Below are 12,402 nucleotides of genomic sequence, written 5' to 3'. Positions count from 1 at the left end.
CTTTTTTCTATTTATTTATTTATTTTTTTATTTATTTTTTTATTTATTTTCCTGGTTCCATAGTTGTGTGTTTGATCCATTATTGCTTTTCTGGCTTTTTCCACCTTGTAATTTTTATCCTGTGGCACTAAAGTTAGGGTCCAATCCAACATATAGTCTGGGTAGAATTGTTGGTTGATTCTGCCAGTTTATGAACTAACCATCAACAAATTTCAGATCATTATACAAACAAACACACACAGAGGGCTCTATAATGTTTGGGGCAAAGGCATGTTTTTTTTCTTCGTCATTTGGCTCTGTACATAATTTTAGATTTGTAATCAAGCAAGTGGATAAAGTGCAGATTCTCATACCCCTCAATTTCAGGGCACCGTAATGTTGTGGACAAATGGTTTCACAAGGGGGCTCTGATTAGTCAGGTGTGTTTAGTTGCTTTTTTATGCAAGTGTAAAAGGTCTTTTAGTATTTTGTTTTGATGCTAGACTTTTGATTGCCTTTGGAGTCTGCTATTAGCATTTACCAGCAAAAGGATCAGAGTTGTGGCTATGAAAGTCAAGGAAGTCATTATGGGGCTGAAAAATAGGGCTAAAACTTAGGCTCACTAAAATCAACAGTTTAGAACATTATTAAGAAGAAAGAGAGCACTGGTGAGCTCAGTAATTGTTAAGGGCCTGGTAGGCCAAAGAAGACCTCTACAGTTGGGGAGGCTATGCATAGGAAGTACTGTTATCTCCACATGGTTAGACCAAATATGCTTTAATAAAAGCTGAGAGTCTGCTTTAACAGAATGTGCATTGTTTGATTGAAAATCTAAAATTGTGTAGTACACATCCAAATAAAGAAAAAATGCCTTTGTCCAAAACACTATGGAGCTCTCCATATTGAAACAATTGCATTACAAACTTTTGCAAATGAAATATATACCTCTGTTGCTGAAGACTGTCACACATATGTTGTAGTCTGTATTCCCGGTCACTTGTATCCCCAGTACTGTCTCTGTGTCTGTGTTCCCTGAGCTGCTTCACTCCCCTGTACTTGTGTGATTTCACTATTCGGGTGGTTCCGGGTTTTTGTGGTTTCCCCCCTTCTTTCCAGTCTCGCTTTACTTACTTCCTGCTTATTTCTAGTTTTAATAATTTCTACTAATCCCTACTAATTTATAGATTGTAAAGTACTAACCTCACTAATATACTAACATGTGAATATTACTAATGGACTAACACACACTAGTTTTGGGTTTTTTATAGTTTAGATCACTATACTAATACATTAACCAGTCTCCCCTTTTCCATGCTGCACTGTAGCTCCGCCCCTTTTCTTTCTAGCCTGCTCTAATGCTGAGTTCTGCAATTGTCTGCACCTGTCTCTTGCTCTGACTGCACCTCTCTCTCTCTGCACGTGTTTTACCTGCTTCACCCAGGCCGTCTATCATCATTGTTGTCTATGTGATTCCAGTCCGCGTTTTGTCAGTCCCCTGTCATTGAATTAGTTTTCCTAATGTTCTTCACCTGGATGTTGTTTGTTACTCCTCCCTCACTCACTTAACTCCTCCTTGATTGTTATCTTCCCCAGTGTATAAATGTCAGTCTTTTCCACCTGTTCAGTGTCCGAACGTTGATCGAATTCATTGTGCCGATTGTTAGTAAGCCTTTGTCTATCGAGATTCCTGCGACACCCCTTTGTACGACTTCGAGTTTGCCTGCCCCTTTTGGTTTTGTTTGCTTCTGGTTTGACCTTCGCTTTGCCTTGACTTCTCTTTTGCCTGTCCCTTTGTACCTTCGCCATTCTGATCTCCTGGTTTTTGACTTTTTGCCTGTTTTTTCACTATTCTTTTGGAAACTCGATTCGGCACCGTACTCTCTCTGATTACCTGGCTTCGAACCTCGGACTGAATAAAGACAACGTTTTTTGGATTTCCCTGGTCTGCGTGTGGGTCCTTACACAGAACACCACAGATCCACCTATGGGGAGATATGGAGGACTCCCAGATAGCCCTATGCTCACAGCTGAGACACTGTTAGGCCTGCAAGAGCAGCCTCTCCCCCTTGAGCGCATCCCATGTCTAGCACATCCCATGTAAGGAAGTACTAAACACATAGCAGGTGAGGGGAGATGCATGAGCTTCACAGAGAGATCACCCCCAGAACTGTGTGGACTACTGGAGTCCTGGTAACGTTCAGGCGGTAGAACCTAGCAAAGCTATGTGGAGAAGCCCAGCCTGCAGCTGAACAAATCTACTGCAAGGAGACCCCACGGAATAGGGTCCATGATGCAGCCATACCCCTCGTAGAATGAGCCCTCAGGCCTGAAGGGGGTGTTATCCCCTTTGAATCATATGCTATAGCAATAGTTTCCACAAGCTAATGAGACAGCCACTGCTTAGAGATGGCTTTCCTTTTGCAGGTCGGGCCCCAGGCGACAAAGAGCTGGTTGCTCTTTCTGAAAGCCATAGTCCTTGTCATACGCATGTGGAGAACACGCACAGGACATAGCATATGCAGCCTTTGATCCTCTTGAGAGGAGAAGGTGGTGGGTGAAAAGCAGCAAACTCCAACACCTCACATGTGAAAGCTGGAAAGCTTTTAGGCATAATAAGGCTGGATTGGGCTTAAGAAAAACCCTATCCATATTACGGGAGAATATTGCACACAAGGGATGCACTGAGAGGGCATGGAGGTCACTGACTCGCTTAGTTGAAGCTAGAGCGAGCAGCAATGCTGTCTTGAGAGACAGCAATTTTAATTCTCTCATTTATAGGCTTGAATGACTGTAGAGACAGAGCCTCCAGCACCAGTGATAAATCCCAAGAAGGGATGTGCTTTTTAGTAACAGGCAGAGAACGGTGAGCCCCTTTCATAAACCTGCAAATGAGGGCATGTTGCCCCACTGCATAGTCTTTGAAACCAACATGACAAGCAGTGATAGCTGCCAGGTAGACCTTAATGGTTGAAAAGGATTTCCCTTTATCCATAAGGTTCTGTAAAAAGCACACTACGTCAATAACAGAGCACTGGTAAGGTACTCACTGACGAGAGGTACACCATCCTTCAGATACCTGCCACTTATTTTCATAAAGTGACCTGGTAAAGGGCGCTCTCGTGCATTGGATGGTAGCGACCACACGAGAGGTTATGCCTCTCCAAAGAGCTATTTGCCTCAGGCAGGGGTGGTGTATTTCCCCGTTCACCTGTGACAGGAGATCTATGCGTAACGGGAGTGCGCATGGATGTGCATAAAGGAGAGGGATAATCTCTGCCAACTATGGCGATTTTGGCCACCTGGGTGCTGTTAGCATCAGTGTCAAGCTCTGTTCTCTCACTCTGGATAGAGTGGGAAAGATGAGAGTGAGGGGGGGAAACACATAAAGGAGCCCACTGGGCTATGGGTGGGCCAGTTCGTCCACGCCGAGACGCGCGTTCTCGTCCCATAGCGAGAAAAACATAGGACAATGGGCGTTTGCGTGCGAGGTGAAGGGATCTATGGCTGCTCGGCAAAATTTCTGCTACAGAATTTCCACAATCTGGGGATGTAACCACTATTCCCCGGAAAGTGGGTTTCCTCTTGACAACAGATCCACGCCTATGTTCAGAATGCCTGGAAGATGGGTCACACAGGAACAACAGGAACAGGATCAACAGGAAGTGACGGCTGCCCCAGACCAGCAGTCTGTGGGCTAGACAGTGGAGCTGGAGGGAGCACATGCCACCTTACTGACTGACATATGCTACCGCAGTCGTGTTGTCACAGCGGGCTAGCACATGATGTCCCCTTAGATGGGGGAGAAAATATCTGAGAACTATCCAAATGCTTAGTAGCTCCATATAATTGATGTGAGCTGAGCAGAGCGGGATTGACTGCATTCCATTCACAATACGTCCCTCCTGAGTGGCACCCCATCCAGAGAGGGACGCATCAGTCGTCACGACTTTCCTCATGAGAACAATCCTGAGGGGGGTTCCCTGAGTGTAAAAGTCTGTGCTTTCCCAGTGATGCAGAGTTTCGTAGCACTCGCGTGTCACCGAGAGGAGGCAATGGAGACCGCCCACAGGGCTGAGGTGGAAGTATGAAATCCACCACATAAAGCCCCTCATTAGCCCCAGTGGTAGGACCTGAGAGGCTGACACCATCAGTCCTTGCAGACTGAGGCACGTGCGATACTGTACTCTTGAGCCCGGTTTGAACTGAGGGAGATGGACTCTGAGTGATAAGATACGGTCTGCTGATAGCTGAGCTGACTTCGACACAGAGTTTAAGTCCAGTCCCAAGAACGTTACATTCTGGGATGGAGAGAGATTGCTCTTGGGGACGTTTACTCTGAAACCAAGAGACAACAGATGTGTCAGAACTAGCTGAGTGTCCTGCACAACTCTCACTTCCGAATTAGTGATGATAAGCCAATCGTCTATATAAGTCATAATTCTGACTCCCATTAGTCTCAACGGGGCCAGAGCCGCCTCTACACAAAGACAGAAAACCTGTAGGCTCAGGGAAAGGCCAAAGGGTAGAACTGTGTATTCGTAAAGCGGAGAAATTTTGTGTGTGGAGGACAGATGTCTATGTGGAAAAAGGCATCTTTCAGATTGCTTGATGTGAACCAATCGTTCTGACATATTGAACGTTAAAGAGTGCTATACGTTAACATTTTGAAGTTCTATTGCCTCAAATGTTTGTTCAGCACCCTGAGATCCAAGATTGGATGTAGTAAGCTGTCCTTCTTTGGAACCAGGAAGTAATGAGAATAAAAGCCGTGTTGGGCTAGATCTCTTGGAACCAAACAGATCACCCCTTTGTGTGAGAGGGAAGAGATTTCCTCCTCTAAAACATGGGCTATACTCTCTTTGGTTTGAGAATAAATGACTCAGTTGAAACAAGGTGGTTTCACTCTGAACTGGAGTCTGTAGCCTTTGGCTATTGTGCTCAGAATCCATTCTGGGGCTGATGCAGCCTGCCAGGCTACGATGTGGCTCCTGAATGCCCCTGTTGCAGTGGAGGACCGTGGAGAAATTTGGCTGGGTGAGGCCAAATCGAATAATGGGGCTGGCGCTTCATCTAGTGGCGAAACCAGGGGAGGCCTTGTGTGTTGTAAGGAGAATCTTTTTACATGGTGTTTTCTATTTTTGGCCTTTCAGGCCGGAAGCCTTTATTAGAAATGACCTGATGTTGTTCTGCACACTGAGTAATATTGTGCTAAATGTTTATACTGACATAGACAACTGATTCCAGTTCCTTATGGCCAATGTCACATTATAATTTGGTCATTGTAATCAACATAAGAAACTAGCAGAACAAAAACATGTGTGACAGGGTTGCTGCTGTATCTGGGCATAGAAAAAAAACAATGAAATATCAAATATGACTTCACATTAAGGCTTGAATAACTAACTTTACAATTTCTTAGATCTTATAATTGTATTTCTCAGTTCTCCTGAAACTTACAAAGTGAAACAAGTCAATAAAACATAAAGACAACCCTCTTCATCATTATGGGAGAATGGCCTCACAGTTTTTAAAACACGGACTCCTAGGGAATTTGTTCTATGTTTACCTGGGACAAAATGAGGATAAAACTACTTTCTATTGACAGATCTGCAGAAGCTAACCTGCATTTTTCTCAAGGTGAGATTTATGCTTTATTGTATATGCATATTTTGTAGGTCAAAATGTAAAGGAACATTTTTTACACAAGACATTTCTATCATGCTTACTCAAAATGTAAAGAAGCTACATCTTTTTGTTTTGACAAGAAATATAAAACAACATATTTCATTTGAAAATGCCTCCAAATGTAGTTTGAAAGGTGCACCTCATTGAGACACAGAACTGAGGAGATCTTGTGGTGGGTTTCTGAACACTGGGAAGCTTCAGGACCTGGAACCTATTCAGTCTGTTGATCTGGAGGAAAGCTATCTGGGATACAGTGATATAGTCTCATAAAGAGATGGAAGAGATGAGTGAACTATTTGTAAGACGGTGTTCTTATATGTTAAAAAACACACATACACATACATGTACACATAAATAAGCTATAAAAGGGGCTGTCATTCATACAAAGTTCACCCAATATTGATGTAAATACCCTCAAATTAAAGCTGACAGTCTGCATGTTGATCTAATGTTCATTGCTGGAGAACAGAGCCAAAACAACAAAAACTGTGTCGCTGTCCAAATACTTACACACTGCACTGTACATGTTTTTCTGTGTCACACTGGTCATTTAAAAATCTTTTCACAGGCCATTGCTTTGCAGTCAACATAAAAGATTATGTCAGATAATTCCCCATCAGACTGCTCTCTCGGCATGTCCTTGTTTGTCTAACTTATAAGGATTGTAAAATAACGTTCATCTTAAAATATACTAGCTGACACTACCATGTTTGTAAATTCCTGCAGTAAGAACAGGAAATTCCCATTTTTTCGCATGCATGCACACGAACGCACACACCCATAAAATGCATTTCCTTTGAAAAGAGTATTGTTAGCATGGGGTGGAGACATTGTAAGTGGAGTTACAGGAAAATTAAACTCCCGATTAGTTTCCCTTTCCACCTCTTGTTACCCAGTCAGACTACATTTTAATAAAAGAAATCTTTGCTACAGACTGATCTCAAGTATCAAAACATGATGAAAAGAAGAGTGTACTTTTTAGGTAGGAGTAATATTGTACAAAAAAAAAATCTGAGACTACTTTTTCGTAAATTTAATTTTAACATAGACAACTGCTTCCAGTTCCTTATGGCCTATGTCACATTGTAAGTTGCACATTATAACCAACATAAGAGACTAGGAGAATTTCTTAGATCTTATAATTGTATTTCTCAGTTCTCCTGAAACTTACAAAGTGAAACAAGTCAATAAAACATAAAGACAACCCTCTTCATCATTATGGGAGAATGGCCTCACAGTTTTTAAAACACGGACTCCTAGGGAATTTGTTCTATGTTTACCTGGGACAAAATGAGGATAAAACTACTTTCTATTGACAGATCTGCAGAAGCTAACCTGCATTTTTCTCAAGGTGAGATTTATGCTTTACTGTATATGCATATTTTGTAGGTCAAAATGTAAAGGAACATTTTTTACACAAGACATTTCTATCATGCTTACTCAAAATTTAAAGAAGCTACATCTTTTTGTTTTGACAAGAAATATAAAACAACATATTTCATCTGAAAATGCCTCCAAATGTAGTTTGAAAGGTGCACCTCATTGAGACACAGAACTGAGGAGATCTTGTGGTGGGTTTCTGAACACTGGGAAGCTTCAGGACCTGGAACATATTCAGTCTGTTGATCTGGAAGAAAGCTCTCTGGGATACAGTGATATAGTCTCATGAAGAGATGGAAGAGACGAGTGAGCTATTTGTAAGATGGGGTTCTTATATGCTAAAGAAACACATATACACATAAATGTACACAGAAATCATCTATAAAAAAGGGCTGTCATTCACACAAAGTTCACCCAATATGGATGCAAATACCCACAAATTAAAGTTAACAGTCTGCACTATGACCACATGCTCATTGCTGGAGCACAGAGCCAAAACAACAAAAGCTGTGTGTCACTGTCCAAATACTTACACACTGCACTGTACATAGTTTTTTGTCACACTGGTCATCTAAAAAACTTTTCACAGGTCATTGTTTTGTAGTCAACATAAAAGATTATGTCAGACAATTCCCCATCAGACTGCTCTCTCGGCATGTCCTTGTTTGTTTAACTTATAAGGATTGTAAAATAACGTTCATCTTAAATTTTACTAGCCGACACTACCATGTTTGGAAATTCCTGAAGTAAGAACAGGAAATTCCCATTTTTTCGCATGCATGCGCACACACACAAACACACACTTGCACACACCCATAAAATACATTACCTTTGAAAAGAGGAGCATAGGGTGGAGACATTGTAAGCGGAGTTACAGGAAAATGAAACTTAAGATTAGTTTCAATTTCCCCCTCTTGCTAACCAGTGAGACTACCTTTTAATAAAAAATATTTGCTACACACTGATCTCAAATATCAAAAAATGATGAAAAGAAGAGTTTACTTTTTAGGTAGAAGTTATATTGCACACAAAAAAAATCTGAGACTACTTTTTCAGAAAGTTTGTAAGTGATACAGTACATTGTGAATCAGCATGTGGATTAAAATTTGTTTTAACATAGACAACTGCTTCCAGTTCCTTATGGCCTATGTCACATTGTAATTTGCACATTGTAATCAACATAAGAAACTAGCAGAACAATAAAAATGTGTGACAGGGTAGCTGCTGTATCTGTGCATAGAAAAAAAAAAAGAAATATCAAATATGGCTTCACATTGAGGCTTATATAACTAACTTTCCAATTTCTTAAATCTTATAACTGCATTTCTCAGTTCTCCTGAAACTTACACAGACAAACAAGTCAATAAAACATAAAGACAGCCCTCTTCCTCATTATGAGGGTGTGGTCCCACAGTTTATAAAACACAGACTCCTATGAAATGTGTTCTCTGTTTGCCTGGAACAAAATAAGGTGAAAACTGCTTTCTGTTGACAGATCTGCAGAAGCCAACTCTCTCTCTTTTCTCAAGGTGAGAATTATGCTTAATTGTATATGGATGTTATGTAGGTAAATATGTAAAGGAATCTCATTTTTTGCATTTTTTGTAACTTTTGACACAAGGGTTTAGATAATAATAGAGGTGTGTGTGTGCGTGTTACCTGGCTGAAAATATATATTTTAATTGAGGATTTAGCACCAGATTTTTAAAATAATTAAGCATGTCTCTTTGTGTATTGCAATCTAGCATTGAGCTGTTACAAACACATTTGGTATGGTTTGTTTGGTGTAGTGATTTTGTTTTTTAAAGACAATGTGCTAATGTAAATGCAAATGCAAATTAAAACACAGTTACCCTGCAACAACTCTATTTAAGTAGTGGAGCATTGCAGGAATCAGTCTGCAGCATTATGTTTGCCTGAGTAGAGGATTGGTCTTGGTCTCGGCTGGTGGAGAGAGAGAGTTTATGATTTTCATTATATTTTGGTTTCACTTTCGTTTATCTGAGCCAAAGAAAGTGAACCACCACTGAAAAGTAGGAGGAACTGGTCCGCTGGAAAGCAGGCCGGCTATGAGCAGGGAACTGATAGGTGTCGCTCTGTTTTACTTTATTTTGTATTTGTTATTTCAATTTGTTGTTTTAGATAATTGCTTTTGCCCGAAACTCGTGAGGGGGAAGGGTGAAGGGGTGTTTGATTTTGTGTTTGTGTGGGTGTGCTCTCTCTCTCTCCATGCAGTAAATTGTGTTTCCCGGAACTTCCGCATCTCCCTCCCAGGGGTGTCACCGTCATTTTCACAGAATTAAAAAAAAAATCAAGTTAGTAATTTAGAATATATCTATAATGTCCTGTTAAATATTGACAATGTATATCACTTTTATATTGGGGCATGTACTAAAGATTTGAACTCACTCCAGTCATTTTTCAGAAACCCAACTGTACCATGTGGGCAGAAGAGGATTCTGGGCCTTCAGCGGTCCCATGTCTGCAAAGCTACGCAGAACCCAGAGATGGTCAGACATACATCATGTACCATGGAACATCTAAGGAGGCTGCTGCACAAATTAAGGCCACTGGGTTTCGTCAGTCTAAAGATGGCATGTTAGGACCAGGTGTTTATGTCAGCCGTGACCTACAGAAGGCCAGCAGGTACCCCTTGAAGCTCCATGAGCGTGAACGAGTCGTGCTGAAGCTCTGGGTTAAAGTTGGCAAAGTGAAGAAAATTGACTATCAAGGGCACCCCATGCAGAAGACCTGGCACACACGCTATGGTTATGACACGGCCTGGTGCCCTCCTAACTGTGGCATGGTGGAGAGCAACCTTGAAGAAGACTGCGTCTGGGACCCTAACCGTATCACGGTTATAGGAGTAATCCATCCAGTAATTTAGTCCAGTTTCTGTGCTATTAGGTGAAAACAAAACACCAAAAAATGCAGTTTTTGAAATATAAATTGTATTTTTTATTTAAAGGACACAAATTTATTATAATCATTTTTAAATCTACGAATGTACCCTGTTGATTGCACACATGATTACATTTACATAATATACATTTGTGGGTTGCTTGAGATGTTTACCTTCATGAGACCTAGGGCACACTGCTCTTTTGGACTATTCAAATGTATTATTTTAAATTTGTTATAAGAATTAAAATGAATTTACCAAAGTGCTATGTAATATGATGGGTAGGTTAATGCTCCGTCAACCTAAACCTAATGTTTCTCTTTAAGAAAGCGCCTCTCAAGGCTCAATGTTCTGTCTGTTTTCAACATACTTTCAAATTATAGTATCTTCAAGAGAATGTACTGTATAATAGAAAATGCTGAACTATCACAAGTCCGTAAAAAATACATGTACTCCATAATTAATATTTTGTCTGTTTTAGAATCTGAATCAAGCACATATCATTTGTATATCAAGATTCCCATGTATGCTGGTTGTATACAATATGCTCTATGTGACTTTGCGATCAAAAAGGGCTGTGAACTGATTTTCAAGATTGCAACCAAACAATACAAATATAATACTTAATCACTCCCCTGTCCTTCTACAAAACTAATACACACAACTGCTAAAGGGGGAAGGTTCCCTTTAATTCCCTCTCAGTGCGCTCTACATGCATTCAGATCTTCCATATTATTTCCAAAAGACATTAAAGCAACATCACAGAGCCTCTCCATTCAAACCACACCTTTGCCAGTAAAAGTCCAACCATAGGATTTCATTTTAATAACATGAAACTGAAAGTTGTGAGGTACCCATGATGTCACACATCAAGGTATTTTTTGCAGTATGATGTGACCAGCACTGAAATGGAAAAATATAGTGCTTCTAATCTAATCATAGAAAGCACTGCAGACCTGCTTCTTCCATCCTTCCTTTTTTGTAAGCCACCTACACCCTAGTGGTATGGGCACCGGTGCCCACAGAATGTTAATGAAGAAAATATCCACAGATTATTTTAAAATGGGCCGCAAACATGCTGAAAATTTTAGGTCAGCGCCTGCAGCAGACTCCTTTCTCGCCAAAAACGCCACTTATTCTCTTATCACTACTCAGGCCAATAAATGGCAGTAAAATAAAAGGAGCCTCCCTATCCCCCGACCACCTATTATACAATAACCCACATCATGAAAACTTCTCTTTTTTTGTACTTTCTATGGTTACCCAGTCTCATTTATTTTTACATTAAAAAATCATATACTCTTTCAGCTTTCAGAAAAGTACCTCAGATCGCCAAATAAACAATTCAGAAAAAATATTGCATTCACTTTCAGTATATACAATACTGGCCCCTTTGTCTTTTTCAAACAATGACTGAAGACTAACCTCTTCAGGCTGCACCTCTCCCCATCCCTCCCTTCCCCCCTGTAAATGACTAAGCCTAGGGTTGTAACTAGGCAGCTGTTTCGTAGGTGACTTGGGGGCATTAACTGTCTTAACGACTACTTGTATTTTTTTCATAGATTACGTTGTTGCAGTTCTCGTTGTTAGTGTTAATCAGTTTAACCATCAGGGTCCAAGTTGAACTATGCGGTTGTTCCCTGCACTTGGACCGGTACTTCTTTCTAGGGGTTTCGTTATACTTGTTCCTGGTTATGGTTATACACTTTGTTGTACGTCGCTCTGGATAAGAGCGTCTGCCAAATGCCTGTAATGTAATGTAATGTACATGTGTCTGTTATCCAAAATTGTTCTGCTCGTATTCAAGGTAACGCTGTTTGCTCACCATTTTAAACTCAATCCAAGAAGAATCCATGTAAAACATAGCTGGTTTATCTGACCACCCCATGCTCTCTTTTGTACCATAATATTTTGTATAGCATATGTTTGCTTACCTGAACAGTGATAGATTTACTTTCAAGTCGATCAAGTTACCAAATTAATTTAACTAAATTGTAACCATTGTGGCCAGCCATTCCTAAGTAATCTAACTGCATACTGCCAGGGGGGCTCTGCATCATGAAGATCGTACTGATACTGAGTGAATGTGCACTGCCAAAAAGCCAGCTATTCTCCTAACGACTCGCCATTGTGATATAAAATGAATTTATAATTATGACGGATCAGAGAAAAAGATTTTGAGCTGTGACAGTATTTGAATATTTGATGAGCATATTCATGCTTATAAAGTGATGCTTTGTTCAAAGATGGGGTCGTAGACAAAGTTATGGTCCCACTGGAGGGCATTTAAGTTCACCAGAAAAGAAAGTTTAGTGTTCTCCTTATTATTTCTCCTTATTCCACATCAACATTCTGTACACCACTTCTCCTACAGCTGTTCAGCAAGATCAACCAAGTTTGGCTAGAGTTCAGCCAGTTGCTTGTGCTTTTTGCGAAAATAGCGTAGATATTTTTTA

The 12,402-nt window shown here is 40.5% G+C and overlaps 1 long non-coding RNA gene and 1 pseudogene across 1 annotated transcript; both read left to right on the top strand.

The window, feature by feature from the left end:
• LOC118229659 overlaps positions 1 to 10,768 on the top strand; it is a 34,536-nt pseudogene extending 23,768 nt beyond the window's left edge.
• On the top strand, positions 8,460 to 9,480 carry LOC118228778. Its single transcript, XR_004765534.1, has 3 exons — positions 8,460 to 8,573; positions 9,280 to 9,359; positions 9,470 to 9,480. It is a non-coding gene; the product is annotated as an uncharacterized LOC118228778 (long non-coding RNA).
• Positions 10,769 to 12,402: the final 1,634 nt, after the last annotated feature.

Source organism: Anguilla anguilla, chromosome 6 (assembly GCF_013347855.1).
Source record: "Anguilla anguilla isolate fAngAng1 chromosome 6, fAngAng1.pri, whole genome shotgun sequence".
Classification (NCBI taxonomy): Eukaryota; Metazoa; Chordata; class Actinopteri; order Anguilliformes; family Anguillidae; genus Anguilla; species Anguilla anguilla.
This window is presented reverse-complemented; position numbering and strand designations above follow the sequence as displayed.